The sequence below is a fragment of the Hyla sarda genome, chromosome 4 (assembly GCF_029499605.1).
Source record: "Hyla sarda isolate aHylSar1 chromosome 4, aHylSar1.hap1, whole genome shotgun sequence".
Classification (NCBI taxonomy): Eukaryota; Metazoa; Chordata; class Amphibia; order Anura; family Hylidae; genus Hyla; species Hyla sarda.
This window is the reverse complement of record NC_079192.1, coordinates 25,275,492-25,301,249: the sequence shown is the minus strand read 5'-3', so window position 1 is coordinate 25,301,249 and position 25,758 is coordinate 25,275,492. Positions and strand designations below refer to the sequence as shown.

Sequence of the window (25,758 nt, the reverse complement as noted above, 5' to 3'; positions counted from 1 at the left end):
AAATGGGAACTTTATTTATAATTTATTAAAATGTTTGTGTAGGGGATTTTTTGTAACCTCCCATCACTCACAAAGAGCGGACAATAACTAATACTCAGGACAGGAAAAACCTCCAGAGGGGAGGAAACCTGTAGGGAATCCATGGCTACTGTATGGCCCTTCCTCTGGGCATACTAAAGGAGGTTACCTCTAGAATTTGGGCAAATGTTTCTGTGTATGTGCATGATTCCTAGGCCTGTGCCTTCATCCAACGTCTTGCTGTAGGTCCCGAAATGCTACTCCATGTCCTGGAAATAGTGCATCTAAGATAGGGGACAAAAAAGATAGATTATTTACATGTTTATCATAGAAATGCACATGGAACTGCACTAAAGACCTTTTGGACAAAACAATGTAACACTTACCAGTCACAGTCATGTGCATGACTTTGCATTCCCGTGTCCCTACACAGTGTCCAGCACCGGCCCCTCACTGATGAACAGGACCAGTGTTATTTCTGGGGCTATGCCTTCATCCAACGTCTTGCTGTAGGTCCGGAAATGCTACTCCATGTCCTGGAGATAGTGCATCTAAGATAAGAAAAAAAAGATAGATTATTTACATGTTTATCATAGAAATACACATGGAACTGCACTAAAGATCTTTTGGACACAACAATGTAACACTTACCAGTCACAGTCATGTGTATGACTTTGCATTCCCGCGTCCCTACACAGTGTCCAGCACCGGCCCCTCACTGATGGAGAATGAACAGGAGCCGTGTTATTTCTGCTCATTGCTGCTCTTTGGTGGACAATGGTTATGACATCACATGTGTGACACGCTGTTACCTCCTGGGAGTTCTATTTCAGTAGTGCTGCTCTCTGATTGGCTGAAAATCAAAAAAGCTTTCTAATATATTCTGTATGACTGTTATCTAAGGTTTTTGACAAATTTTATTAAAATGGCGCCACTCCCTGTGGGTGCGTTATATTTGTTTCTCCTAACCAGACATTCTGTATAAGTAATATCATTTGGTGGCCCCAACAGCCTGGGCCCATAGGTTTCTTACATAGATCAATGCTACTCCGGTAGGCTCAATGAGCAGCGCTGGCCGCCGGGACGTCTGACGAGTGACGTCCCTGACGTTGCGGTCTGGAGCGAAGGATGTCACTAGTCAGACGTCCCGGCAGCCATTGATTTAAAGTGGTCGTGGCTCCTGCTGCCAGTTCAAGATCAGACACCATGGCCCTAGATTGACATACTGCAACACCGATCCCCTGTGGCTGCCCACCTGTTGCAAAACTACAACTCTCAGCCTTCGGCTGTCAGGGCATGCTGGGAGTTGTAGCTTTGCAATAGCTGGACAGACGTCTGTCAAAATGGGGGAAAAAGCACCAAAAATAAAGCAATGTTGGCTTTGAAAAACACCATTTATATGTTGTTTTTAATCACAGCCTAAGCCTAGGGGGTGTCTTAGAGATTTATCAAAACCAGGGAAGAGGGAAAGTGGACCAGTTGCCCATAGCAACCAATCAGGTAGTTTCTTTCATTTTTAAAAAGGCCTCTGAAAAGTGAAAGAAGCGATCTGATCCACTTGACCTCTGCACACTTTTTCATACATCTGTCCCAATGTGTATTATTATTATCATCATCATCATCATCATCATCATCATCATTATTATTATTATTGTTATTATTATTATAGGAAGTGTTTTTTCTTTGGTGTTTTTCCCCCTCTGGCTTTTTTCATTACAAGTCATGTGATTCTTTCATCATTTGACTGAAGGATTTCTATAAAAAAAACAATTGTGAGAAAATAACCCCCCCCCCCCCCCCCCCAAAAAAAAAAAAACATGCTCTCGGCATCCCACAGATTTGATAGCCTAAAAACACCATAAAAGGATGAAGAATCGTTAATTTCTAACGATAATTTGTTTTCCCTTAGTCCTAACAGTAGCACAGATGGGGTATTCCACCCCCCGCGAACTGGTTAGGACAGATGGAAGTTTTATTGAACCTATTTAAACAATCAGTAAAGACACACCCACAACACCCTGTATAAGTAAGAGGGTCACCCTCTGTCCCATTGTGTAGTAACAAGAAGAACTAAAGGCAAACAATAGAAGAATATAACTTAACTAGGGAGGGAAAGTTGTGCTACTGTTAGGACTAAGGGAAAACAAATTATCGTTAGAAATTAACGATTCCCTTACGTCCTAACCAGTAGCACAGATGGGGAAATGGCAAGCAGAAACCCTATGAGGGAGGGCTCTCATGCCTGACGGCAGATAATACTTTCAGTCCAAATGAGGAGAAATCGGCCAATCTACTGTCAAGTCTGTAGTGGGTGATAAATGTGGAGAGTGAACTCCAGGAAGCAGCTTTGCATATATGTTCCAAGGGAACAAGACTCCTTTCCGCAAAGGAGGTAGATACAGACCTGGTGGAATGAGCTTTTACAAACTCAGGAGGCTCCTTACCTTGGGATACCATGGAAATACGAATGGCATCCTTTACCCATCTACTGATGGAGGGCTTTGAAGCTTTAAGACCTCTCTTGGGTCCTGAAAAGAGAATAAGCAGATTTTCATCCTTCCTAAACTCCAAAGATCTTCTTATATAGATCTGGAGACATCTCGAGATATCTAGGCAATGAAGAGCACTATCTTCATTGGAGGATGGAGGAGGAGAAAATACTGGCAGGGATATAACTTGATTAATATTTTGGAATGATGGAACTTTAGGTATAAAGGATGGCATAAATCTGAGTAACACTCGATCTGGCAAAAATTTGTATATGGTTCAAGTGCCGAGAGCGCTTGAAGTTCCCCAATCCTTTTGGCTGATGTGATTGCCAGTAAAAAAGTTATTTTAATGGTAACAAATTTCATGTCCACCTCCTCCAAGGGCTCAAAGGGGGGAGATGCTAACCCCTTGAGCACCATCGATAAGTCCCATGCTGGGACAGGTTGTATAATTGTAGGTTTTAACCTTGAGGATCCCCTCAAGAATGTTTTGACTAGTGGGTCTTGAGACAATGGTTTATTGAGAAAGGCAGAGATGGCTGATACCTGAACTCTGAGTGTGGAAGGAGATAGATTCTTGTCTAATCCCTCCTGGAGAAAGTTGAGAATTGTGGCAACAGCTGGATTCTGTCCAGGTAGTTGTTTCTTGGAGCACCAAGACTGAAAAGTTGTCCAAATTCTTTTATAGGCTCTGTTAGTGGACTCCACTCTGGAATGCGAGAAGGTATTCAAGACCGCACTAGAAAGCCCTTCTAGATGTGGAAGGGACTGGTCAACCTCCAGGCTGTCAGGTTGAACATTTGAATATTTGAGCTGCTGTGAGTGTCTACCGACACTAGTGCTTGCTCTTGGGGAAGCCTCCAGAATTGTCCCCGACTCATTTGCAAGAGTTGGGTAAACCAAGCTCTCTTGGGCCAAAATGGAATTATGGCTATGACAGAGGCTTGGTCCTGCCTGATTTTCATCAATACCCTTGGGATCAAGGAAATTGGAGGGAAGATGTAGGCCAGCCTGAACCTCCATGGGATTGAGAGAGCATCGATTGCTACTGGGTTGTCTTCCCTGTACAGGGAGCAAAATCTCACCACTTTGGTGTTGAACCTTGTTGCCATAAGATCTATTTCCGGCACACCCCACCTGAGTGATATTTGTTTGAATATCTCTGGATGGAGAGACCATTCTCCAGTTGAAAGTCCTCTGCTCAGGCGGTAGGCGATCACATTGAGGGATCCCCGAATGTGAACTGCCGACAGATGGGTTAGGTTCCTCTCTGCCCAATCCAAGATCAGACCCACCTCTCTGAGGAGGCTTTGTGATCGAGTGCCTCCCTGCTTGTTGATGTACAATACAGCCGTCATGCTGTCGGATTGGATCTTTACTGCTTTCCCTTGAAGAAGAGAAGCAAAGTGGAGGAGTGCTAATCTGATGGCTCGAATCTCGAGGAGATTGGAGGTTAACCCTCTCTCCTGTGGAGACCAAGATCCCCGCACTGACAGATCCAAGACATGTGCTCCCCAACCTACAAGGGACGCGTCGGTAGTAAGTATGATCCAAGAAGGTTGGATCATTGACTTGCCGACCTCGAGGTGAGACAACCATCTGAGAGAGGACCGGACTCGATAAGACAGGGAGTGGCACTTGTTTAGGCCCGAGGGCCTGAGATTCCATGTGGCGAGCACCTCTGATTGAAGAGGGCGTAGATGCCAAAGAGTCCAAGGAACCGCATCCACATAAGTCCCAACATCCGCATGAGAGTGCGAATGGATACTCTCCGGGGTACAGAGAGAAAAAGGGCCGATTCTTGAACCCGAGATTTCCTCTCGGGAGAGAGGTAAAGTGTCATGGAGATTGAGTCAACTATGAAGCCGAGGAACCTCACTGAGGTCGTTGGGAGGAAATTGGATTTGGCCCAATTGACTATCCACCCTAACTGGTGAAGGAAGGATACTGCTAGTTGCAGATGTTGGGACAGGATCGCAGAAGAAGGAGCTCTGAGGAGCCAATCGTCTAGGTAGGGAACGATGCTGAGCCCCTGGAGCCTTAGAGCAGCAACTACCGCTACCACCACTTTGGTAAATGTGTGTGGGGCCGAAGAAATTCCAAACGGGAGGGCTACAAACTGGAGGTGTTTTAGAACTCCCCCTACCTGAACTGCGATCCTTAGATATTTTCTGGATACCGGATGAATAGGAATAATAGATCCAGAGTAGCCAGGTAATCCCCTGGCGAGATGAGGTTGACCACAGATTGAACAGTTTCCATACGAAAGCGTTTGTGCTTTACATACTGATTGAGATATCTCAGATATATAATCATCCGCCAGTCTCCTGTTACCTTGGGAACTAGGAAGACTGGAGAATAAATTCCTGACCCCCGTTCTGCAAGAGGAACTTCCTCTAAGGCATTCTTCTGGATGTATTCCAGAATGTAAGTTTCTAGCGCCCCCTGTTTGATTGGTGAAAGAACTCTTGTCTCCACATAATTGGATGGGGGAATTGATTCGAGGTCTATCGAATAACCATCCGAGATTAATCTCAGGACCCAAGGGTCTTGAATGTGGAGGGACCAGGCGCTTAAAAAATGGTGAAGACGACCACCAACTGGAATCTGGGGGGCAGGATGGGAAACTGGAAAGGTCACCTCGGCAAGGAACCCAGAGCTTCGAAGAAGCCCGCAGTCAGAGCTTTCTGTTGTCTTTGGGGCCACGGGAGCGTTTTCCGCCCCGGCGTTGATTACCCCAGTCTCTCTGAGGCTTAGGTTGGGGGGCTGATCCGCCCCCAGAACGCCGCCCTCGACCACGAAAGGAGGAATAAGGGAGGAACTTGCCTTTCTTGTCAGAAAGTCCCTCCAAAATGCGGTCCAACTCAGCTCCGAAAAGAATGCCGGGTTCGTAAGGCATAGCACATAAGGTGTTCTTGGAAGAGTTGTCGACCTTCCAAGGTTTTAACCACAGAGGACGTCGTCCAGCGGAAGCCAGGGCCATAGACTTGGAGGCCAATTTAGGATGCTGGGTGGAAGCATCGCACAAAAAATCAACGGCCAGATTGGTCGTCTTGAAGGATGAAAGAATTTCATCCCTAGGAACCCCCTGGTCCAAATCTGCCTGGATGTTAGAAAGGCGGGTCTTTAAAAAGTTTGCTACCTCTGAGCAAGCTATCGCCACTGATGCAGACGCAGAAGCAGTGGAGTAGGAGCGCCTCATGGCACAGTCAGCCTTCCGATCCATTGGATCCTGCAAGGAAGACCCATCCTCAGCAGGGACTACTGTCCTCTTGGACAGTTTGGCAACTGCCATATCAACCTTAGGGACAGGGCCCCAGGAGGAAAGCTGAGATTCCTGTATAGGAAACATGGTCTTAAATCTTTTGGTTAAGACCGGACCCTTTTCAGTTTTTTTCCATTCCGTTCTAAGCATGGATAGAAGGGTATCATCCGCTTTAAAGACCCTAGGTCCCTTAGAGGCGGAGGTAGAGGCTTCCCCGGGATCAACATCCTGGTCCCCCGACCGGATGGATCTCAGAAGACGCTGGGTCTTTTCCAGCAGAAGGAAATAGGAGGCAGCGACCTCCTCATCCGAAGAGGAGGACTTGGAATCTTCTCTCTCCTGATCCACAGACGTCTCCATTCTGGGAGGTGAAGAAGGTCTGGCGCGTTTCTGAGAGACAACGTGTTTCAGCTCCTCAATAGAGGCTTGCATGGCCGACATGTTAGAGGAGACCCACACATACATATCTTGGACTGTAGGCTCAGTCTGGTGGGAAGGTAGAGACTTAGCCCTATAAGGAGGGCACCTGGAAAATTCATAATTATCCTCAAGGGGAGTATTGCAGTCATGGCAAGAGAGGTGCTTGCGCTTGGTGGATCTTTTTGCCAAGCCTTCACGATCCCCTGAGCCCTCGGTCGACATATCTAGATAAATATGAGAGGAGGATTAGATAATGTAGCGGCAAGAAAAAAATTGTGGCTAGCTAAAATATAATTTAAAATACCCAAAGTTCTCAGCAAGAGACCAGGTAAGAGATATATATAGGGAAACAGTAGTATCCGCAAGGATGCACTACTAAACTCAAAAAGACAGGACTGTGGAAGTACCAACAGCTCTGCGCTCTAGGAGGCTGAATGACAGCCTAGGGGGAGTTTAAATATCCCCCTGGCTGGCGCCAAAACAAGACTCCGCCCACAAGGCAGAGTTACAGGAGAGATAAAGAAATCTTGCTTAAAGAACAGGAAAAAAAGGAACCCTAAGTTAGAGGGTTATAGAAAGAGGCTCCCCGCTCGGTTTCGCCGTATTATTAGCAAAAACAGCGCAAAAAACCGAGCCGGGAAGCGAAGAGAGAAACAGGAAGTGACGTCAGACGCCGCTGACGCACTTCCGGCCGGGGCCGCGATTGGAGTCGCGGCTCCGTGGTACAGAAGCAGATGGGCGCAAACCATGCCCAAATTTGCAAGTAAGAAAGAACCCCCCCTACTCATATAACAGGAGTAAGGGGGTCACCATCTATCCCACTGTCCGGGAGGACAGAAAATAACACGATGGGACAGAGGGTGACCCTCTTACTTATACAGGGTGTTGTGGGTGTGTCTTTACTGATTGTTTAATTAGGTTCAATAAAACTTCCATCTGTCCTAACCAGTTCGCGGGGGGTGGAATACCCCATCTGTGCTACTGGTTAGGACGTAAGGGAAACCCCCATTAGTGTCTGGTGTTTCATATTACCCTATTGATTCCAACCTAACATGTGCCCGCAGCGAGCATGGTGTTTTTTATGACAAACACGCCAAGTGTAATCCCAGCTGAAATGAATGTTTTCACAATAGGTGTGAACAGGCTCCAGGCTGTACTAGATATATTTGCATAGTTGCGGCATACAGCACGTGCAGCATTTATGTGGCGGCTTTCCGCTGGCATATATGGCTTTCTGTGCTGGTGAATGCAGCCGGCACTTACTGGCGGTTTTTTCCTAGCTGCACAGTTTTGCACCACAACCACTCCGGCTGGGACCAGGCTGACCGATCTAATGACCAAGATGCCGCAGTGAACGGCTTTCTTTCTGTGAAAGTTCTGGCGAACTACAATACTCAGAAGAGGAGGAGCGCCATTGAGCTTTTGGAAAGAGAATTAGTTTGGAATGGTCAAGGCCATGTGCGTTTACAAAGCCCCCCGTGGTGCCAGAACAGTGGACCACCCCACATGTGACCCCATTTTGGAAACTACACCCCTCACAGAATTTAATAAGGGGTGCAGTGAGTATTTACACCCCACAGCTCTTTGGAACAGTGGGCTGTGCAAATGAAAAATTTAATTTTTCATTTTTACGGACCACTGTTCCAAAAATCTGTCAGACACCTGTGGGGCGTAAATGCTCATTGTACCCCTTATTACATTACGTGAGGGGTGTAGTTTCCAAAATGGGGTCACATGTGTCGGGGGTCCATTGTTCTGGCACCACGGGGGGCTTTGTAAACACATGTGGCCTTCAATTCCGGACAAATTTTCTCTACAAAATCCCAATGGCGCTCCTTCTCTTCTGAGCATTGTAGTTCACCCGCAGAGCACTTTAAATTCACATATGGGGTATGTTCTTACTCAGAAGAGATGGGGTTACAAATTTGGGGGGCTTTTTTCCTATTTTCCCTTGTGAAAATGAAAATTTTAGGGTAACACCAGCATTTTAGTGCTTTTTAGTATTTTTTTTTCATTTTCCCATCCAACTTTAAAGAAAATTCGTCAAACACCTGTGGGGTGTTCAGGCTCATTATACCCCTTGTCACGTTCGGTGAGGGGTGTAGTTTCCAAAATAAGGGTCACATGTGGGTATTTATTTTTTTGCGTTTGTCAGAACCGCTGTACAATCAGCCACCCCTGTGCAAATCACCAATTTAGGCCTCAAATGTACATGGTGCGCTCTCATTCCTGAGCCTTGTTGTGAGCCCGCAGAGCATTTTTTGCTCACATCTGGGGTATTTCCGTACTCAGGAGAAATTGCGTTACAAATTTTGGGGGTGTTTTTTTTCCTTTAACCGCTTGTGGAAATAAAAAGTATGGGGCAACACCAGCATGTTAGTGTAAATTTTTTTTTTTTTTTTTTTTACACTAACAGGCTGGTGTAGCCCCCAATTTTTCCTTTTCACAAGCGGTAAAAGGAAATAAAGACCCCCAAAATTTTAAGTGCAATTTCTCCCTAGTACGGAGATACCACATATGTGGCCCTAAACTGTTTCCTTGAAATACGACAGGGCTCCAAAGTGAGAGAGCGCCATGCGCATTTGAGGACTAAATTAGGGATTGCACAGGGGTGGACATAGGGGTATTCTACGCCAGTGATTCCCAAACAGGGTGCCTCCAGCTGTTGCTAAACTCTCAGCATGCCTGTATAGTTAGTGGCTGTCCAGAAATGCTGGGAGTTGTTGTTTTGCAACAGCTGGAGGCTCCGTTTTGGAAACCCTAACGTACAAGACGTTTTAAATTTTTTATTGGGGGGGGGGTGGGGACAGTGTAAGGGGGTGTACATGTAGTGTTTTACCCTTTATTATGTGTTAGTGTAGTGTAGTGTTTTTAGGGTACATTCACACTGGCGGGTTACGGTGAATTTCCCGCTAGGAGTTTGCGCTGCGGCAAAAAATTTGCCGCAGCCCAAACTTGAAGCAGGAAATTTACTGTAAACCTGTCTGTGTGAATGTACCCTGTACATTCACATGGGGGGGCAAACCTCCAGCTGTTTCAAAACTACAACTCCCAGCATGTACTGACAGACCGTGCATGCTGGTAGTTGTACTTTTGCAACAGCTGGAGGCACACTGGTTGGAAAACCTTCAGTTAGGTTCTGTTACCTAACTCAGTATTTTCCAACCAGTGTGCCTCCAGCTGTTGCAAAACTAATCACCGAAGGGCATGCTGGGAGATGTAGTTATGCAACAGCTGGAGGTACCCAACTACAATTCCCAGCATGCCGAGACAGCTGTTTGCTTTCTGGGCATGCTGGGGATTGCAGTTTTGCAACATCTGGAGAGCTACAGTTTTTTGACCACTGCACAGTGATCTCCAAACTGTGGACCTCCAGATGTTGCAAAACTACAACACCCAGCATGCCCAGACAACAAACAGCTATGTGAGCATGCTAGGAGTTGTAGTTTTGCAAGATCTGGAGGGATATAGTTCAGAGACCACTGTATAGTGGTCTCAAACTGCAGCCCTCCAGCTGTTGCAAAACTACATATTCCAGCATGCCCAAACAGTTGTCTGGGCATGCTGGGAGTTGCAGTTTTGCAACATCTGGAGGGCTACAGTTAGAGACCACAGTCTCAGACTGTAGCCCTCCAGATCAACTTACCGGCTTCCATAGGATCCCGGGAGCCGTCCTCTTAAGAAGCACATGACGCCGCCCGCCGATCAACGTCGCCGCAGCCTCCGGACGGGTAAGTGGACGTCGGCGCCCGGTCCCCTTCGGTTCCCCGTTCTGCTCCGCCTATTGTGGGTGGGCAGGACGGGGAAAATGAAAATTAACCCCCCCGCCCCCGGTCTGCTATTGGTCGTTGCCTCTGACGATCAATAGCAGACCAATATCAGGGATAGGAGGGGTGGCACCTCTGCCACCTCACTCCTATGCCTACAGGGGGATCGTGGGTGTCTTAAACAACTGCAATCCCCCTTCTATTCCGGGTCACCGGGTTACAATAGACCCGTATGACCCAGAATCGGCGCAAATCGCAAGTGTGAATTCACTTGCGATTTGCGCCGATCACCGATGGGGGGGGTGATGACCCCCCTGGGCATTTGCGCGGGGTGCCTGCTGATTGATATCAGCAGTCACCCCGGCCCGGTCCCCGCCCGGCGCGGACTGAAATTCCCACGGGCGTATGGATACGCCCTGGGTCCTTAAGTACCAGGACGTCAAAGCGTATCCATACGCCCTAGGTCCTTAAGTGGTTAAACACTAATCTTGAGGTTGGGGAAATTTGCCAGATTTGTAAATTATTTCTATTTAAAAATCTTAATCCTTCCAATACTTATCAGCTGCTGTATTCTACAGAGGAAGTTATTTTCTTTTTGGATTTCTTTCCAGCCTGACCACAGTGCTCTCTGCTGACACTCTTTTTTATTAGAAATATACAAAACTTATCAAATACAAAACACAAAGCAAGCTTAACCAGCTATAACATAAATAAGAAATACTCTAGAACCAAAAACAAAACCTCATAAACAAAACCCTGCCTAACCGGCCAGCCCAGCTTTACTAAGATACTAAAATACTAAGATATTAACCCCTTCCCGCAGAATGTCATATATATAAACGCCGGGTTGTGCAGTGCGTTCGCGCATCCCGACATTTATAAATGACATTCAGTTAACCCGGCGATGCGCAGCATCGCACGGGTTAACTGGCAGAAGTCCCGCTGTTTCCAGCAGGGGACAACTTCTGCTTCACCCCCAGGACCATCCATTGATGGTCCTGGTCAGCGATCACTGTGATTGGTCCCTGTGGACCAATCACAGTGATCTAGGGTGAAAGTTCAGATCCCCCGCACTGCCCGCCCCTGGAAGTCAGGTAGAACGGGGGACGATGGCTGCGGGGGCTCGCGGCATAGGTGGGGTAACACGCGGGGACCGGCGGCCTTACCCGAACCAGCGGTGGGACCGAGGAGCAGCGCGGGACCGGCCACGTGGACGAGCAGCGACGGGACCGGCAGGTAAGTACATGGTCCTCAAAAGCAGCAGTGAAGATCTTCACTGCTGCTTCTAGGAGTCTGAAAACTACAACTCCCAGCATGCCTAGACAGCCTTTGGCTGTCTGGGCATGCTGGGAGTTGTAGTTTTGCAACATCTGGAGGGCCCCAGTTTGGAGACCATTGTATAATGGTCTCCAATCTGTGCTCTTCCAGCTGTTGCAAAACTACAACTCCCAGCATGAACTGACTGTCCAGGCATGCTGGGAGTTTTTGTTCAGCAACATCGGGCCCTTCAGATGTTGCCGAACTACAACTCCCAGCATGCCCTTCAGCTGTCTGGGCATGCTGGGAGTTGTAGTTTTGCAACAACTGGAGACACACTGGTTGGGAAACATTGTCGGTTTCTAACTCAGTGTTTCCTAACCTGTGTGCCTCCAGCTGTTGCAAAACTATAACTCCCAGCATGCAGTATGCAACAGACCATGCATGCTGGGAGTTGTGGTTTTGCAACAGCTGGTGCACCTGCAGGGTACATTCACATGGGCGAGGCTTTTACAGTGGGTTTCTCGCTGCAAGTTTGAGATGCAGCAAATTTTGCGCTGGGAAACTCGCTGTAATCCCCCGCCCATGTGACTGTACCCTAAAAACACTACACTACACAACACAAAATAAAATAAAAAGTTAAAAACACTACATATACACATACCCCTACACAGCCCCCCTCCCCCAATAAGAACGTCCGGTACACCACTGTTTCCAAAGCAGAGCCTCCAGCTGTTGAAAAACAACAACTCCCAGTATTGCCGGACAGTCGTTGACTGTCCACGCATGCTGGGAGTTTTGCAACAGCTGGAGGCACCCTGTTTGGGAATCACTGGCGTAGAATACCCCTATGTCCACCCCTATGCAAATCCCTAATTTAGGCCTCAAATGCACATGGCGCTCTCACTTTGGAGCCCTGTCGTATTTCAAGGCAACAGTTTAGGGTCACATATGGGGTATTGCCGTACTCGGGAAAAATTGCATTACAAGGTTTGGGGGGTATTTTCTTCTTTAACCCTTCATGAAAAGGAAATGTTGGGGTCTACACCAGAATGTTAGTGTAAAAAATTTAAATTTTTTACACTAACATGCTGATGTTGCCCTATACTTTACATTTTCACAAGAGGTAAAAGGGAAAAAAGCCCCCCAAAATTTGTAATGCAATTTCTCATGACTACGGAGATACTCCATATGTGGGCGCAAAGTACTCTGGGGGCGCACAACAAGGCCCAGAAGGGAGAGCGCACCATGTACATTTGAGGTGATTTGCACAGGGGTGGCTGATTGTTACAGCAGTTTTGACAAACGCAAAAAAAACAAAACCCCACATGTGACCCCATTTCGGAAACGACACCCCTCAGGGAATGTAATGAGGGGTGCAGTGAGAATTTACCCCCACAGGTGTCTGACGGATCCTTGGAACAGTGGTCCGTGAAAATGAAAACTTGTACAGCCCACTGTTCCAAAGATCTGTCAGACACCAGTGGGGGGCAAATGCTCACTGTACCCCTTGTTACGTTCCTCAAGGGGTCTAGTTTCCAAAATGGTATGCCATGTGTTTTTTTTTGCTGTCCTGGCACCATAGGGGCTTCCTAAATGCGACATGCTCCCCGAGCAAAATTTGCTCTCAAAAAGCCAAATATGACTCCTTCTCTTCTGAGCATTGTAGTTCGCCCGTAGTGTACTTCAGGTCAACTTATGGGGTACCTCCATACTCAGAAGAGAAGGGGTTACAAATATTGGGGGGTATTTCCTGCTATTAACCCTTGGAAAAATGTGAAATTTGGGGGGAAATACACATTTTAGTGAAAAAAAATTATTATTTTTTTACATATGCAAAAGTCGTGAAACACCTGTGGGGTATTAAGGCTCACTTTATTCCTTGTTATGTTCCTCAAGGGGTCTAGTTTCCAAAATGGTATGCCATGTGAGGGTTTTTTGCTGTTCTGGCACCATAGGGGCTTCCTAAATGCAACATGCCCCCCAAAAACCATTTCAGAAAAACATACTCTCCAAAATCCCCTTGTCGCTCTTTCCCTTCTGAGCCCTCTACTGCGCCTGCCCAACACTTTACATACACATATGAGGTATGTGCTTACTCAAGAGAAATTGGGCTACAAATATAAGTATACATTTTCTCCTTTTACCCCTTGTAAAAATGCAAAAATTGGGTCTACAAGAACATGCGAGTGTAAAAAATGAAGATTGTGAATTTTCTCCTTCACTTTGCTTCTATTCCTGTGAAACACCTAAAGGGTTAAAATGATGACTGAATGTCATTTTGAATACTTTGGGGGGTGCAGTTTTTATAATGGGGTCTTTTGTGGGGTATTTCTAATATGAAGACCCTTCAAATCCACTTCAAACCTGAACTGGTCCCTGAAAAATAGTGAGTTTGAAAATTTTTGGAAAAATTGGAAAATTGCTGTTGAACTTTGAAGCCCTCTGGTGTCTTCCAAAAGTAAAAACTCGTCACTTCTATGATGCAAACATAAAGTAGACATATTGTATATGTGAATAAAATTTTTTTTTATTTGTAATATACATTTTCCTTACAAGCAGAGAGCTTCAAAGTTAGAAAAATGCAAAATTTTCAAATTTTTCATCAAATTTTAGGATTTTTCACAAGGAAAGGATGCAAGTTACCACAAAAATTTACCACCATGTTAAAGTAGAATATGTCACGAAAACACAATCTCGGAATCAGAATGATAACTAAAAGCATTCCAGAGTTATTAATGTATAAAGTGACAGTGGCCAGATGTGCAAAAAACGCTCTGGTCCTTAAGGCCAAAATGGGCTTGGTCCTGAAGGGGTTAAAATATGCCCAAAATATCTAATCAAACACTCACACGCTTACCGAAAATGAACATAAGAAAAATAAATAAATAAATAAAATAGCAAAACTTGGCTTGTCAAAATATAAACATAAAAGTTATCATTACCCGTCTATAACTCAAAACCATCCATACTTGGGAACACGCAACAAGAAAATTAAACAGAAAAGTAGCAAGCACACCTAAAAAAAAAAAAAATAAATAAATAAATAAAATAAAAAATAATTATTGTATGTTTTTTAACATTTTTTTTTATATATTTTTAAATTTTTTTTTACATTTTTTATATTTTTTTATCTATATATATATATATATATATATATTATTTTTTTTTCTCATATATTAAAATAAAAAATAATTAAAAAAAAAATTTACAAATTTTTTTTTTTATTGTAATAATAATAATCAAAATAATCATATCACACATACATTCACTTACAAAATGTTCAAATTAACTGGATGCTCTATCCGGGACTAATGGAAATACCAAAGAAAACATAAAACAGACCAAATAACTGAAATAAACAAAATAAACCACATATCAACACAACAACTGGTCCGGCTACCATAACGCTATAACATGAAACAATATGAAACAATATAGAAATAACACAATATAGGTACAAAATTACTAAATTTACTATATAAATAAAATATAATATAAACAAAATATATGCACTACAGAAAACACCTACAAAATCAATAGAAAACCCTAGGAAAAACCCTACACTAAAACTGTACCCTCACCCACACCCCGGTCATCAGAGTTCCTACACTTCAAATTGTCCCTCACATATAGCTTCCCCTGAAAGCAGCGCCAGGCCAAGTCCCAAAACTTCTGGGGGATCCTTTTCATGTTTAAAAGGTACAACCCCACCCTCAGATCCCGACCTGGGCAGTCCCTGAGCTCCAGAGGCTTCTGAAAGTGGGTCAACAGAACCCGTTTGTCAAGGAACTGCCTTGACTGGGTCCTGATCTCCCACACTCCCAGACCCCACCGACGTATCGCCTTCAGAGTCAGGGTAGCGTAAGCCGGAAGATATCCATGGGGCGTACGGAGGTCCTTCACTTGCCCTCCTGTATCCCATTCCTGGAAGAAAGGCCGAAACCATTCCCTGCAGGAGAGTACCCACGGAGAAGCCCTCTCTGACCAGAGGTTTGAGATGTTAGCTTTCAAGAAGGTGTTGGTTAAGAACACCACAGGGTTTACCATAGATAAACCCCCTAGTCTCCTCGTGCGGTACGTAACCTCCCTCTTGACTAGGTTCATCCTGTTTCCCCATAACAGTTGGAAAAACAGGCTGTAGATTCTAATGTAGTAAGCTTCTGGCAAGATACATACACTGCCCAGATAGATAAACAAGGGGAGCAGGTACGATTTGATCAGGTGTACCCTTTCCCTGAGGGTCATAGACCAACCCTTCTATTGGTCCACCTTCTGAGCGGCATCCTGGAGCTTACCATCCCAGTTTTTGGTTGGATAATCATCCTGGCCGAATATGATGCCCAAAACTTTTGCTGACTCTTGGGGCCCAGGAAGAGTGTCCGGGAGATCAAATGTGGGATCTCCCCCTCCCAGCCAGAGACTCTCACACTTATCCCGGTTGATCTTAGACCCAGATGCCTCCGAGTAGCGGTCCACTTCCGACATCACCACATCGACCTCCTCTCGCGAGGAGACAAAAATAGTGACATCGTCAGCGTATGCCACCACTCTCTGGGCGACATCCAGCTCCGCCAGACTCATCCTGACTCCCGCCAACGGCCCACAATCTACCCTCCGGACGAAGGGATCGATCGCAAACACGTATAAAAGCAGGCTCAAAGGACAACCCTGACGGACTCCGGACCCCACCTCAAAACAGCGGCCAGACCAACCGTTCACCAGTGGGAAACTCTCTGCCCCTGCATACAAGATCTTAAGCCAATTAACAAAAGTACTCGGTAAGCCATATCTCAGGAGGACGGACCAGAGGTACTCGTGGTTCACCCGATCAAACGCTTTGGCCTGATCCAGGGACAGCAAGTACCCCTTCCAGAAACCCGCACTACTCCGCTCCACTGCCTCCCTGACACTAAGGACCGCACTTAAGGTGCTTCGGCCTGGAACAGAGCAGTGCTGAGCCCCCGAAAGGAGCCGGGGTGCAAACTTCACCAGCCGATTAAACAGTATCTTAGCCAGAAGCTTCCAGTCCGTATTGAGAAGAGCTATGGGCCTCCAATTCTCAATACGGCTGGGATCTTTACCCTTTGACAGAAGAATCAGGGCTGACCTCCTCATTGAATTCGGCAGAGTGCCCGAGGAGAGACACTCATTGAATACCTCAGTCAAGAGGGGAGCTAAAGACTCCTTAAAGGTCCTGTACCACTCGGATGTTAAGCCATCCGGACCTGGCGACTTCTTAGGGGCGAGCCCCTCGATCGCCAGTCTCACTTCCTCTTCCCTGATTTCTTCTGCCAAAACATCAAGAGAGGGGTCTACCCCTGGCTCAGGAATGGTTTCAGGCAGGAAAGCCGACATCTTGTCTTGATCTAGATCCTTCCTTCCCAAGAGGTGCGAGTAGAAGGATCTGACGACCTCCAAGATCCCTGATCTGGACCGATTCAGAGATCCTGTACTATCAATCAGTCCTGAAATGACTTTACTACTCACTGACATCTTACAGTTTGTGTAAGGGTCGGGCGAGCGGTACTTCCCGAAATCCCTCTCAAAAACCAAAGATGCGTGCCTATCGTACTGACACCCCATCAGCAAGGATTTCACTCTGGAGATATCCTCACGGCTACCTCCAGTCGAGACAAGAAGCTCGAGTTTCCTCCTCAGACCCTGATACAGGCGATACCTGTTCAGGGACCTGAGGCTTGAGAGCTGGCGGAAGAACCCCGCAACCCGCTTCTTGAATATCTCCCACCACTCTGACTTACTACTACATAGGCCCAGTAAAGGTACCTGACTCTGAAGAAAATCCTCAAAGGACTGTCTTATCTCCGCTTCCTCCAGGAGGGATGAATTCAGCTTCCAATAACCTTTTCCCATCCGGGGGTCTCTGAAACATTCAGGGAAAACAAAATCATACAGTGGTCGGAGAACTCCACCTCAACCACGGACACTGCGGAAGCTACGGCTTCCTCCTTTAAATAAAACCTATCTATCCTAGACCTGCGACTACCTTGATGATAGGTGAAACCCGTGTGGCCTGAGGGGCTCCGGATGTGGGCGTCCTCTAGGCGAGCTTCTCTAGCTATGCCAATCAGTGCCACACTATCGCAAGTCAGCGGACCATTGGAGCCTCTCCTATGTTGGGACCTCGTAACATTATTGAAGTCCCCTCCAAAGATCACTTGCCGACTCGTAAAAAGAAAGGGCTTAATCCTCATAAAGAGATCTTTACAGCCCCGCTTAGTTTGCGGGGCGTAGATGTTAATGAGCCGGAGCTCTTGTCCCTTCATGAAGACATCTAAGATCAGGAACCTCCCCATTTCTAACTCAATAACCCGTCTGCATTCAACAGGAGCAGTAAAAAGGACCGCCACCCCACTATACGGCTCAGCCGCAAGAGACCAGTGGGAGGGACCGCGCCTCCACTCTCTTCTGGCTTTTACCAGGGAGGCTAGATCTGACAACCTGGTCTCTTGCAAAAAGAAAATGTCAGCTTCAACACGGCCGAGAAAATCAAAGGCTGCGAATCTAGCCGTATCTGATTTTATGCTGGCACAGTTAATGGATGCCAACGTCAGTGGGGTGAGTGCCGCCATCCTGGGTGATTGAGTTAGATGGCCTCAACCCTTAAACCTTCTTCCTCTCCTTCCCTCCACCCCCATCTGAATCGGAGGAAGACCCTTTGCCTCTTTTTAAACTCAGGGATATATCCATCCGAGGATCTTTACCTCCAGCATCTGGTGTTACCTCAGCCCCTGAGGAAACTGCCCCAGAGGAAGGAGGCTCCGCACCTCCTGGAGGCCGCACTGCCTCCGGACCCTCGAGAAGAGGAGGGGAGATGGTATCCCCAAGGGCCTCATATCGATTTGAAAGGACGATCAGAGGGTCAGAGACTGAGTTGTTCCTTCTATGGTCTGAGGCTACAACTGAAGAGGAGGACGGTGCTGCCTTACTCTTATCCTTCTTCTTCCTCCTCTTCTTCTTTTCCTGGCCACCATTTACTGTCTGCCCCTCCTTCTCCTGCTCATCCACAGTTTCGGATTCAGAGGCATGACTGGAGGAAGGAGCATCTTGACCTTCTTCCCTACGCAGTCTCCCTATCTCCTCATCCAGTTCGGCCCCACCCAAAGCCTCAGAGTTATTCTGACCTCCTTCTGAGCCAGTGTCTGGAGTGGGACCCCGAGCCACCCCTGGCACCTGGGCATTCTCAAGGGCCCTCTCCAACCTGCGCTTCTCCTCTCGCCTCCGCATAGAGGGGGTCTTATGTTTTTCCTTCACTGGCTTTGGTGCCCCCTCTCCTCCACTAGTCCCCTGCTGGGGCAACCGTTAGGCTCTCCCCAGCCGGGGCGGTCACAGTGTTAGAGAACGAGCGTGGACACCGGCTGAATGGGTGACCTAGGTCACCACACAAGTTACACCGAATCTGCCCACAGGTGGCCGCCAGAGGACCCACCCCACAGCAGAGGGCGCATATCTGCTGAGTGCAGTTGGCACTAAAGTGGTTTAGGTCAATACACCTGTGACACAGCCTCGGCTGCCCCTGGTAGAAGATCTGAATCCTGTCGCGTCCCAGAAAGACGGCCGAAGGGATGTGGGTGACCGTGTTCCCTGAACGCCTGAGACGAACGGAAAACGTCCAGGCCCCAGACCATATATTGTGCTCATCAAAGTTCTTCCGGGGGACGTCCGTCACCTCCCCGTACCTGCCCAGCAAGGTCATAATGTCATAACAAGAAAGTGACTCATTACGGGTCAAAACGGTCACTTTCTTTACCATACTCTGGCGAGATACCGCTTTTACAGCGAAATCTCGCCATCCGGGCTCGTTTTTCATCAGCTCATAATTAGAGCAAAAGAGATCTAGTCCTTCCGGCCTAACAAAGCTGACGTCAAACTCGGAGGAGCCGAAGGGGTGAATCAGGTCAAAGATGTCTCCAGCCCTGAAACCCATCTGGAAAAGAAGCTCCACCACCACCACGCATCTTCGCCTTTCCAGACCAAACGGGCCACATTCCTGCGACCTACCTCCTGCCCGGGTGTCTGAAGGGACCAGACGGCCTACCCATTCCTCTCTCAGAACGCTCCCAGACCATGTCTCTCCACCCAAAAAGACAGGTCCATCTCCTTTCCCTCTACCTGGAGCGTCCTTTCTCCTTTCTTTAGTGCCTCCAGGAGGCGCCGTTGCAACTGACCTTCACCAGATGCAGGAGGTAAAGATCCTACTGAACCCCCAGCCGCCACACTTGCATAACTCCTGACGACCGGGGGGGCAGCCGGACCAGACACCGTCCCTACATCCCCGCCTAGGCCACCTGTACTGCCACAAAAGCCACTCTTATTCCTACCATCCACACCACGACTACTACTCTCATTCACATCACTACTCCTCCCATCTGCACCACTACCACTCCTCCCATCTACACCACTACCACTCCTCCCATCTGCACCACTACCACTCCTCCCATTTGCACCACTACCACTGCCACATACACCCCTCTCATCCACAGCACTACCACTCCCATCTTTCACACACCTTGTATTAACATTGCTTTTATTGACAGTATTTTTGGGATCAGCAGCTGCTTCACCCACTACCTCTGGGCTGGCCTGGACATGCTTTAGCTTGGCCTTTTTGTACATTCTCAGGTCACCGGCGGCTGCCATTGTCGGCGACGCTGACTCCTCCTCCATTCGAGATGTTACCGCCGACATCACCTCCCGAAGCTGAGGCTGCCCCTCCGGGCGCAACTTCATCCCTCCTCGTGCCACTGATGTGCAGGGACTCCCCTCTCTCACAGGGGAGATCCCTGCAGTGTCCGCGCCACACACTGTGCCCAACCGCACGGGCTCAGCAGCAGGTTCTGACACCTGGATGCTCCCCCCCTCTCAGGGGAGTGCCCCGCAGCACCGACACTACTAGCAGCGCCCAGGGGACCGCCCCCCGAGCAGAAGATCTCACCACACACCTCAGGCGAATGGACACTCCCCCCCCCTCTCAGGGAAGTGCCCCGCAGGGCTAGTAACATTGCCCACAATACTCGGGGAACCGCTCCCCTTGCAAACTGCCGCATAACTATTGCCCACCATTAGCCCGTCCTGCTCTTCCCTACCAGCAGGACGCGTGACTGTAGCACCTGCGGCCATGTTGGATGAAGCACTGTACCCCCCGTGCTGGTCCCGTTCCACAGCAGAAGCGGGATCTGGCAGGTTGGGAGGCCCAGCAGCCTGAATCAACTTTTCAGGTGGCCCAGACTGCTGGATTGGAAAGAAAACAAACTTTATCTGCTCCTCAGCCTTTTTCTTCTTCTTCTTTTTTTTCCCTCTTCCTCCCCTCAGGGCCCAGGTCCTTGCCAAAACTGCAATTTTCCAGACGGGTGGGTGTCTCCTGCATCACTATGGCCCGCAGGAGCCCCCCACAGACCAGTCCACTGTCACCGCCATCACTACTGTCACTTTCCTCAGAGGTGGCTGGTAAGGCGACTTGGGCAGGGTTGATGTAATCTGCACTCGGGGTGACAGAGATCTTAGGGGTATACGGGGTATCACACACATCCCCCTCACTCTCATCTCCCTCACTGCCGCCATCTCCCTCACCACCTTCCTCCATCTTCTCCTCTGTGACACACAAGCACTCTTCCTCCCCCTGACTATCCTCTTCCTCCTTCACAGGTGTACGCATGGTTTTATAGCGGTCTTCATTCTTTAATTTTTCTTTAAACATGCCTGCACCCTCTACAATCAGCATTCGGGCTCTCACCACCTCCTGCTCCTCTGCCGTCAGCTGACACACCCTGGCAGCGAACCTTGCCCTCATGGCCTTGGCAGAGTTATCTGTTTGGTAGCGAGCAAACTTCAGGTCTTCCCTTATGATTTTCAGCCTTTTTCCCAGCTACTCATATTCTACTAGATTTGCCTGCATGCGGGAACCGAAAGTAGCTAGCGACTCCCTGGGACCCTTCACCCCCATTGCTGGGGTTCCATAGTATCAGACACAGTCCCCGAAGACATAACCATAAGCTTCTTACTGGACGCCTTGCGGTTTCCATCGACGGACGGGGGAGTGGGCTCCACATTACTGCGGAGCCTGCTGGATCTTCTCACCCTGTCCTGGAAATCGGCCTTAGCTCTCTCACTCCCACCCCCCTCCTGCCTAGTTCGAGGGGTGGAAGTCTGGGGCTCCATAGCAGGAGGCTCTCCCAAGGAAGCTGCCCCCCTCCTGGGGAAAAGGCTGCAGGAAACACTGCTTCAATCCTCTCTCTCTGGAAAACTCTAGAAGTCAGACACACCCAACAGCTGCTGTGTTCCACAGGAAGTGCTCTCTGCTGACACCTCTGTCCATGTCAGGAACTGTCCGGAGTAGGAGAAGTTTACTATGGAGATTTGCTACTACTCACAGAGAGCACTGTAGTCAGACCGAAAAGAACTATACAACTTCCTCTGTAGCATACGGCAGCTGAGCTACTGTAAGGATTAAGATTTTTAAGAAGTAATTTACAAATCTGTTTAACTTTCTGGCACCAGTTGATTTAAAAACATAAAATAAAATAATGTTTTCCCCCGGAGTACCCCTTTTATGTAACACCTGTAAATTCTGTACTACGAATATCAGCAGCCACTGAAGAGAGAGGTCATCCAACAACTGAAGTCCCAAAAAAATCTGCCACTAAATCCCTCAAGCAACCGTTCAGCCCCAGTCCAGAACCATCTGACTGGACCACAGGGACCAGTGTGGAGGAGAACAGTGTCCAGGCTGTAAAACAGAAGAACACCGGAGCAGCCAGATACACTGACAATAAGGCTGAGCCTCATACTTCTACCGAAGCTGCAGAGTTATAGGGGAACTGTAAAAATGAAAGAACTACAACCCCCAGTGTGGTCCGTCTATGCCCCCCTAAGGGTCAGGGTTGGAGGAGGCACAGGTTGAACAGACACACTACAATGGGAGTTGTAGTACTGTAGTTGTTAAAGAAAAAAAAGATGTTTTCATCAGGTTGCCCATAGCAACCAATCAGATTGCTTCTTTCATTCTTGAGAAGACCTCTGAAAAATAAAAGAAGTGATCTGATTGGTTGCTAAGAGCAACTGGACAACATTTCCTCTCCACAGGTACATTTCCCCGATTGTCTTCATATTTAGGATGAGAATCTACTGACAAAGTGAGTAGCCAATCATTTCTGGGCATAAAACTCTGTAAGAGACAGCAGTCTGGGGGCGTCTGTGGTGGACATGAAGGAAGGGGGGGGTCCAGGGAAATTGAGATTTGACGTCTGCAGCGAGCGCTTCTCACTGAGCGACGGGTCTCATCCCAGGTATTGCAGGGGGACCCCCCACGATCAGCTACTTATCCCATAACCCATGGATAGGGGATAAGTTAATTTTTGCCATAGTTCTCCTTTAATTGGCCAGAACACACCCAAAATCGGTCCCAGCCAAATATTGCTTCGTGTCCTGTCATTTCTCCCAGCTGTTCTTTTTCTACCTGCTTGTAAGGCATGCCTACACTCTCTAATTCCTTAAAGTGGTACTCCGCCCCTAGATATCTTATCCCCTACCTTAAGGATAGGACAAAAGATGACTGATCACTGGGACCCCTGCGATCTTCATGCAGCACCCGGCGTTCCAAATAATACATTTAGAACTCTGGGTTCTCGTGGTGCGGGTCGTGACCTCACGCCACGCCCTTTCCATTTATGTCTATGGGAGGTGGTGTGATGTCACAAGAAGGTGTGGCATGATGTCACGAATCCCACCACAGGAACCAGTGATCTAAACATACTATTTAGAATTTTGGTTGCTGCATGGAGATTGCTGGGGTCCCAGCAGCAGGATCCCCTTGATCAGACATCTTATCCCCTATCCTTTACATAGGGGATAAGATATCTAGAGGCGGAGTACCCCTTTAAGGGACAGTTCATGTACCCAAAAGTTGATCCTTTGCAACCGTATGACCCCTAGCAAGTTCCCTGCATGAGTCCCATTCATCAGAAAAAGGCTTGTGCATGGAACTTGCTGGGTGTTGTACGTTTGCCTCATAAACTGCACCACCCAGCACCAGTTACCTCTCTCCGCACCGCATTATGCAGATCGTGCAGGAGAGCAGCTTTGGTCATCCATGTTTTGCTAACTCTATTTTCACACACAGAAATAAATAAATGAGTCGAACAAGTCAAAGAACAGTTTAAAAAAAGGGGGAACTTTATTTATTATTTATTAAAATGTTTGTGTAGGGGATTTTTTGTAACCTCCCATCACTCACAAAGAGCGGACAGTAACTAATACTCAGGACAGGAAAAACCTCCAGAGGGGAGGAAACCTGTAGGGAATCCATGGCTACTGTATGGCCCTTCCTCTGGGCATACTAAAGGAGGTTACCTCTAGAATTTGGGCAAATGTTTCTGTGTATGTGCATGATTCCTAGGCCTGTGCCTTCATCCAACGTCTTGCTGTAGGTCCGGAAATGCTACTCCATGTCCTGGAGATAGTGCATCTAAGATAAGAAAAAAAAGATAAATTATTTACATGTTTATCATAGAAATACACATGGAACTGCACTAAAGACCTTTTGGACAAAACAATGTAACACTTACCAGTCACAGTCATGTGCATGACTTTGCATTCCCGTGTCCCTACACAGTGTCCAGCACCGGCCCCTCACTGATGGAGAATGAACAGGAGCCGTGTTATTTCTGCTCAGTGCTGCTCTTTGGTGGACAATGGTTATGACATCACATGTGTGACACGCTGTTACCTCCTGGGAGTTCTATTTCAGTAGTGCTGCTCTCTGATTGGCTGAAAATAAAAAAAGCTTTCTAATATATTCTGTATGACTGTTATCTAAGGTTTTTGACAATTTTTATTAAAATGGAGCCACTCCCTGTGGGTGCGTTATATTTGTTTCTCCTAACCAGACATTTTGTATATGTAATATCATTTGGTGGCCCCAACAGCCTGGGCCCATAGGTTTCTTACATAGATCAATGCTACTCCGGTAGGCTCAATGAGCAGCGCTGGCCGCCGGGACGTCTGACGAGTGACGTCCCTGACGTTGCGGTCTGGAGCGAAGGATGTCACTAGTCAGACGTCCCAGCAGCCATTGATTTAAAGTGGTCGTGGCTCCTGCTGCCAGTTCAAGATCAGACACCATGGCCCTAGATTGACATACTGTAACACCGATCCCCTGTGGCTGCCCACCTGTTGCAAAACTACAACTCTCAGCCTTCGGCTGTCAGGGCATGCTGGGAGTTGTAGCTTTGCAATAGCTGGACAGACGTCTGTCAAAAGGGGGGAAAAGCACCAGAAATAAAGCAATGTGGGCTTTGAAAAACACCATTTATATGTTGTTTTTAATCACAGCCTAAGCCTAGGAACAAACACAATTCTTGTTTGATGTTTTGGGTTTTTTTTGCAAAAAAAAACAAACATCAAAATCTTCCCCCTCATTTCTTTTCTCAGCTATCTTTGTTATTTTTGCTAAAAGCACTGGGGGGGGGGAGGGGGGGGTGTCTTAGAGATTTATCAAAACCAGGGAAGAGGGAAAGTGGACCAGTTGCCCATAGCAACCAATCAGGTAGTTTCTTTCATTTTTAAAAAGGCCTCTGAAAAGTGAAAGAAGCGATCTGATTGGTTGCTATGGGCAACTGGTCCACTTGACCTCTGCACAGGTTTTCATACATCCGTCCCAATGTGTATTATTATTATCATCATCATCATCATCATCATCATCATCATCATCATCATCATTATCATCATCATCATCATCATCATCATTATTATTATTATTATTATTATTATTATAGGAAGTGTTTTTTCTTTGGTGTTTTTTTTCCTCTGGCTTTTCTCATTACAAGTCATGTGATTCTTTCATCATTTGACTGAAGCATTTCTATAAAAAAAAATAGTGAGAAAATACCCCCCCCCCCAAAAAATAAACATGCTCTCGGCATCCCACAGATTTGATAGCCTAAAAACACCATAAAAGGATGAAGAAACCCCCATTAGTGTCTGGTGTTTCATATTACCCTATTGATTCCAACCTAACATGTGCCCGCAGCGAGCATGGTGTTTTTTATGACAAATACGCCAAGTGTAATCCCAGCTGAAATGAATGTTTTCACAATAGGTGTGAACAGGCTGCAGGCTGTGCTAGATATATTTGCATAGTTGCGGCATACAGCACGTGCAGCATTTATGTGGCGGCTTTCCGCTGGCATATATGGCTTTCTGTGCTGGTGAATGCAGCCGGCACTTACTGGCGGTTTTTTCCTAGCTGCACAGTTTTGCACCACAACCACTCCGGTTGGGACCAGGCTGACCGATCTAATGACCAAGATGCCGCAGTGAACGGCTTTCTTTCTGTGAAAGTTCTGGCGAACTACAATGCTCAGAAGAGGAGGAGCGCCATTGAGCTTTTGGAAAGAGAATTAGTTTGGAATGGTCAGGGCCATGTGCGTTTACAAAGCCCCCCGTGGTACCAGAACAGTAGACCCCCCCATATGTGACCCCATTTTGGAAACTACACCCCTCACAGAATTTAATAAGGGGTTCA

At 47.3% G+C, this 25,758-nt stretch overlaps 1 long non-coding RNA gene across 2 annotated transcripts; it reads right to left on the bottom strand.

Annotated features, from left to right (window-relative positions):
- Window positions 1–23,816, bottom strand: LOC130367641 (uncharacterized). 2 transcript variants are annotated; one of them, XR_008892121.1, is made up of 3 exons: window positions 23,801–23,816; window positions 405–569; window positions 1–302 (listed from the first exon to the last, which is right to left on the bottom strand). It is a non-coding gene; the product is annotated as an uncharacterized LOC130367641 (long non-coding RNA). The 2 variants fall into 2 exon arrangements; XR_008892120.1 differs by lacking the exon at window positions 23,801–23,816 and adding an exon at window positions 670–800.
- Between the last annotated feature and the right edge of the window lie 1,942 nt (window positions 23,817–25,758).